Here is a 7,385-nt window from a genome sequence, read left to right on the forward strand (position 1 = left end):
AAACTGTGAACAACCGATTATATTATGCAAAGCGTACATTTTTAAATATTTTCTGAGTTATTTCTTTTTCCGTTTCAAAAATTATTAATGTCATTATATATAAAAACTAACTAAAAACTTCTTTTTTCAGCCTATCAGTAAGCACTAAAACGTTGTTTTTAAATTGCGTAATGAGACAACATTTAAACAATGAGTTGCGAAAATACTAAGTACGCGGTGGTGAAATTTTTATCAGACTCAACATATAACGAGATTCCAACGGCCTGGTTATTTGAAAATGAGAATAGTTATTGGTGTTGGTGGCCGCCTCGAACCGCTAACTGTGCAACATTAATATCTAACCACCAGTCCAAATTTAAATACGTGGATTAAATTTGAAGTTGACATTGTAAAATATTGTAGTAAGTATTTACATTAATATATTATCTATACTTTTTATTATATAAAAAAACAATTTTTTATGGAGAGAATATATTTTTAATGTGGTATAATTTGGTATATTAACATAATAATTGTCATTGATATCACATTAATAATTGTCTACATATAAATGTATGTACAAACACACTAATATTTATTGTAATGTATTTAGAAACTCATTAATTTAAAAAAGCGGCTGTTAAAATTTAAAACTTAATGAGCATAAAGTTTTAAGCTTTTTCATATTGTATATAAAAATGATAATGATATCTAAAGTGTTATTCAAAAATTGTGTGATTTGTAATATAAAACTAAAATGACATAAGTAAAAAGAAAAACAATTCAATATATGTTCTTATCATTCAAATAATCAACAGTCATGATGTATGAATATGTACATGCAATGCGTGTGATAAAACAATCACGATAATAACATGCTTACTAAATATTAAGACTATCGTGCTAATCAGTGTACATGAAATTTAAACGCTGAATTTTTTTCTTTATTGCAGCATCTCTTGATTCAGCGCGAAAAAATGCAACAGATGCGAATTACAACACGACCGACGAAGAAAGGCTGGGTCGAGGCAAAAGACCTTATATTTCAAACAGCCGATTCGACAGCGATGAAGAACATCGTCACGTTCGAAAATATACTAAAAGTAAAGTATTGCAAACATATATTTTTACCATTTTTTTATTTATATAATTATATCTTCTTCCCGTTTCTCTCACTTTACATATCTATCTATCTATCTATATTTCTCTATTTTCCTTTCCCTCTATCTATCAATCTATTTCTATTTCTATCTCTAGCTATTTCTATATCTATATCTATATCTATTTCTTTCTCTTCCTCTCTCACTCCTTAATATTATCCTTAAGATGTTGTATTTAATCAGAGAAATAACATTGAAATAAAATTATCGAGTTCTTTGCAGAGAAACAGACCAATACAAGTACTACAAGTACTATTAATCCAACACTACCATTATGTCCTTCTAACTTTGATTTACTTCCTGAATTGGATATTAGAGTTAATGAAAGCGGGTACAATGAAAATTGTATTTTTAGAAACGGTATTTTATCTTAAAAAATATTTTATAAAATATATTTATTGTGTTATTATAATTACAGTTAATTAAAATAATTAATAAATTTTTAGAAGATGAATATGATTCAACATCTCAAGAGCAACAAAATTCAAATCTCAATAATATACCAGTAATTATACAAGGTATACATATTAATACATTGTTCAAATTGGCAAAGATTAATTTATAGATTATTATTATGCTAAATTAATTTTAATATTATAGAGTGGCCAAAGTGTAGCCGATGACTTTAATATAAAAGGTAAATATTTATTACATATTATTTGCACTCAATTTATACGATATCACTATTGTGTATATAATATTTTTTGTCTTATTGCAGAAAGCATAGACCAAATGGTGCGTATGCAAGCTGCATCAAACATAACTTTGAGAAATATGGACAAACGATTGTTAAAAATAGAAAGTGCTATTAAAGAGTGTACTCGAAATCCTGATATAATTAATGATAATCTTATTGCGCCATTTTTACCATTGTCATCGATTGAAGCTATAAAAGAGTTTGATGCATTTTTGAAAACGTCGAATGTGATACAATTTGTAAGTATAAAAATTCTTAGCACGATTGTGCGTAAATTATGATACACACATGTTTTTGACATTTGATTGAGATTTTTTGAGATTCTTAAGTTAAATATTCCCTGAGTTGTCCACATTTTTTTAATAACAATAAATAAATATAAATAAATAAATAAAATAATACAAATATAAATAAATATAAATAAATATAAATAAACATAAATAAATAAATTTTACCAAAAGTATTTAATTAGACAAAAAATTATTAATGAAGAACTTCATGCTACACTCCTTTTATAATATTATTTTATATTATTAGTGTGCTTACTTGAAATACATGTTAAATATATATTTTTTTTTTTCTTGTTCATAGAAAGAGTTTATGTCAAAAAGTGGCGGACACAATGGCAAGGATAATATTCATCGAATATTAAACAAAACAATTACAAACAAATGTGCAATAAAATGCTCGTGGAAAGAGTTGAGGAATAATTTCAAAATTTCAAATTTGCATTTCATAAAAAGTATGAAAAGTATGTTATAGATTCATGAGTGAATGTACAATGTCTTACTGCTTTTTTAACTGTATGATCAACGTTTTTCATGTTTGTATTATCTATTTTTTTTTGTTTTCAGGAGAGGTAACATTACGCTACGCCATGTTTACTGAAACAGATTTTGACAATATTACTGCAAAATGTATACGTTTTGCAAATCAGAGAAATAAGAGAGAGAGAGCGAAGGAAAGTGGCGATGAAGATAATAATGAAAGAATAAACGACTAAAGCAATAAGTTTTTTTGATATATAAATATTATAAGATAGATTATATAGATTTTAAGAAGAAGCTCCGAGTACATGTGTATTTTATTCAACTTTCGAAACAGTCAATTACTCTGTGCAATTAAAAGTATTCAAATATATATTTTTTTTATTTTACAAAATATTAGTGAATATAATTTTTATTTTGTTTTTGTACATTGCGACCGACAGGCGCTCACAGCTCGAATATTTCCGTTTCAGCAGCAGAGCCGAGACCTGGATCTTCCAAGGAGTGAAGCCAAGGTACCTGTAAATAAAAAGAGAGAAATGTATATAGTTAATTATAAGTCTATTTAAAATAATAGTTATAAAGTTTAAAAGGAAAAAAGAATTATAATTAAAATTATAATTGGAAAAGGAATAAAAAGTTAAATAAAGCTAAAATGTATAATAATATAAATATTTAAAGGTAGATCAAAATAGACTTAAGTTTTAAATGTTGAGTTTTGAATAAAAGAATAAGTTGTTTTTATTTTGGTTAGCAAACTTTAGGTTTGATAAGATTCTAATTATAGAATGCGCAAGAGCAAAAGTTAATTTAAATAATAAGAGCGCAAAAGGAATAATTGAGTTTGATTTAGAATCAAAAGGAAAGATGAACCCGATAATTATTTTGAGTTGAAACATTAATTACGATATACGCACGACAGAGCGTACGAATAGAGTTTGTAATATAATTAATCATAACCTTTTAATAATTAGAATAAGTTCATAATATCGGAAAAAAATGGAATATATGAAAACAAAATAAAAAGGAAAGAATTAGAGAACGATCCGTATGATCAGTGCGAGGTCAATAAACGAAAGTTGACGAATCGTTATAAAACTCTAATGACGTAACCCTATAAATATTTGAAACACATTCCAATCATTAATTCAGTTAGGAAATTAATTTGAGTTAACGTAATGAAAAATCAATCATAAACAGGTGTTGAAAAATAAAGACACTGATTGGAAATTATTTTATAATTTAAAACAAGCAGACAGATGCTATTCATTTTTAGTTTTATTAGAATTATTAATTGACGTTATTTTTAGTTGTGAAAAATAATCACGGTATGAAGTCAATTACCAACATTAATTTATTAACATTATATTTAAAGAATGAATGATTGAAGTGTGTAAATATATAAATATGGATGTACAGTTAATTTTAAGTATTGTAATATACGCGAAGCGTCCGCTAAGAACGCGAGAAGGGAAATGATATGATTGGCTAGCGCGAGCGTGGTGGGGATAACTAGGTGACTACCCAGCGGCGAGCGCGGACCATAACGAGAGGCCTGACGCGCTATTGGCGCTGAACGACAGCCAGCGCGGAGGACACGGATTGGCCGGCGACCCAGTAGTGGGGAGACGTACTATAAGAAGCGGCGATCCGAAGACTCGACAGCTTTAGACTCTCCGAATCCCGACGCGTAAGGATCGCTCGGCGATGGGGGCTTCCGCTCACACCCTCGTACCGCGTAGAAAAAACACGTTCAGACTCGTTGACGCGAACGCGACAAAACCTGTAACGAAACGTGACGTGATATAAGTGCGAGAATTGTAACCGCGTTATTACCTGCCATAGTAAAACAGCGCGAGTTAATTTAATTGAGATTCCCTGTAATAAATCATAATTTCATTAAATATATATAACGTATTAGTGACAATAAAAATCAAGTGTTACTTACCTGTGATACTTACCCAATCCTAATCGGTTGAGTTGACCATCCTTGTGAATGGTTGTCCTGTCGATGATTCCGGATCCTACGGGCGGTGCATCGATGTCCAACGGCGACCTGAAACAGAAAAAGAAGGAAGTCTAAATCGAGGAAATAGGGAAATTGGCTCGAAGAAGGATCTTTGGCCAAAGTTGTCCATCGTTACTTACCAAACAACCAAACCTTGGTATTTCCACTGGTTAAAATACCTGGCGACCGATGAAACTTGGCGAAAGCGTTGCAACCTGGGGACTGGTGAGTGATACATACCACGCGTTACTCTCTAAAGACCGGTCACAACATGACCATGGCTGCGTTTCCACATTCATTGTCAGTACTGAAAAGCTATAGTTTACATCACGTACACTATAGATTTTCAGTACTGATGATAATGAATATTGAAACGCAGCCCATGTCGAGTCATTTTTTGTTTTTGTACATGACAATCAGATGGATATGTATATATATTTATGTTCCCTGGAGGACTTAGCAGATTAATGCGAACTATCCCTGAAAGGAGATAAATAAAATATATATAAAATAAAATGACAATCAAAATATATTTTTATATGTTTTCCCTTTCTTATTACGTAAAAACATATATGTCCTTTTGCACATATTAATTCCAGAAAAGGTCTTTGAATTAATTCCAACGAAAGCAAATGAAATAGTTTGCTTTCGCTATAGTGTGACTGTTATATATTTAACTTATAATTTACCTTTGTATACATACTAATCCCAGAAAAGGTCTTTGAATTAATTCTAAGCGAAAGCAAACTATTTCATTTGCTTTCGTTGGAATTAATTCAAAGATCTTTTCTGGGATTAGTATGTATATACAAAGGTAAATTATAAGTTAATATACAGTAACATATACGATAACAGTCACATTATAGTTATATTACAATAATGCAACAAGTTATATACTGCTATATAACTTTTATATACTATTTTAGTTATCTGTTATATTTATATTACATAACTGTAATAATCCATGAGTGGGAAATTACAATTAACATTTACGTTACATGTACCGTATACGTTATATTACCTGTTATATTTCGTTGTATAGTGACAATATAATAGTTATATATGTGTGTTTGCTGGGTATTTACTTTTTAGTCATTCTAGCATTATAACTTTTTATGCCAAATATTACAAGAAATCAAATTATGTAAAAAAATTAGGGTAATCCCATTTTAAAAATGGATTACCTTAATTTGACCTTATCAATCGATAAGAAAATTCCTTTTATCATCACCCTCCTTGATATCACAAACAGTTTTCCTTTAAAACTTTATTTTTACTACCAATTTCTGTAATATTAACTTGTAACTCTATAATATTAACGCTTTATTTGCTCCCCATTCTGTATATTATCTATATATACATATACATATATAAGCATATTTATATTAATTACAAAAATACTGATTACAAATATAAATATATTAACTAAAAATATGTAGAAATGTTATGTATATAATTTATAATATAAGTATAATATAAATATAAATATAAATTTATAAAATTACTTTCTTAAATTGAAGAAATTTATAATTTTTTGTTTTAGATAAAGATAAAAGAAAAACAGATAACGATGTGGAAAATATTTCTGTTGTGCCGTCAAATGTAGACAAAGATAAAAGTAAAACAGATCACAATGTTGAAAATATTTCTGTTGTGCCGTCAGATGTAGACAAAGATAAAAGTAAAACAGATAACGATGTTGAAAATATTTCTGTTGTATCGTCAGATGTAGACACATATAGAAGTAAAACAGATAACGATATTGAAAATATTTCTGTTGTGTCGTCACATGTAGGTAAGATCCGAAATGTGTGCAAAGATTTAGAACTTAAAAAAAACTTGATAAAATATTTAACGTAATATCAAAATTATATAAATATTGATTAATTTGTAAAGCTGTTGTAATTTCTCAAAAATCAATGTATATACATATATATCTATAATTAGAATTTTTCAAGATATATTTAATATAAGCACATTATATAAGTATAGATTAATTGTGAAAACTACAATAATTTCTTGTTTTAGATAACAATAATGAAAATAATGATACTAAAAATGATAATAAAGATAATAACATTGTGACGGCTGTGTTATCAGACACAGGTAAGATTGCTTTAAGTATTTACGCAAAATTTATGTAGATATTATAGCATACATATGTGATGGAATACAATAATTGATTAATTGACATCTGGTTTAGTAGAACACTCTAGTCACCGAGTACTATGTGCTATTACATCGTGCATTAACAATATACTCTTCCAATATTACAAACATGTAGAGATTTAAATATTTACTATTCTGCTTGTAATCAGCTTATTCCTTTCATATATCTCAGTGTGTCGCTTTTTTTTGTTTACTGTAACAAGTTGGTTGTTTATCGAGTAAAAACGAACTAAAGAAGCAAATTAAGTTGTAGAATATTTCTGAAGAAAGTCTTGCTTGTCAGAAAGTAGCATTTGCGCAGTCAATGTTTTTAATTATTTGGCGTGAATAATTAAAATGTTATTTATTTACCTCTCCACATTCAAAAATTTTATATTTAAAATATCAATCAAAAATAATATATTAATGGTATACTTTTACAGCAAACGAGATAGAAGAGAGCAAATCATATGATGATTCTGAATATTATCCATCAAATGAATCTAATTCAGAATCTTGCGATGATGCTGAGGATGAAAATGACAAATGCAAAGAACCACCCAATAAATCAAATACATCTCTGAAAATTAACAAATCAGTAGAAGCACCAGCAGCAGGAGTGTTTA

General features: G+C 28.5%; 1 pseudogene; it reads left to right on the forward strand.

The window, feature by feature from the left end:
• The first annotated feature begins 189 nt into the window (after window positions 1–189).
• On the forward strand, window positions 190–2,839 carry LOC145938749 (uncharacterized; annotated as a pseudogene).
• Window positions 2,840–7,385: the final 4,546 nt, after the last annotated feature.

The sequence above is a fragment of the Prenolepis imparis genome, unplaced genomic scaffold (assembly GCF_030444845.1).
Source record: "Prenolepis imparis isolate NDT839.2.m4 unplaced genomic scaffold, iyPreImpa1.0 SCAF_7, whole genome shotgun sequence".
Lineage (NCBI taxonomy): Eukaryota > Metazoa > Arthropoda > Insecta > Hymenoptera > Formicidae > Prenolepis > Prenolepis imparis.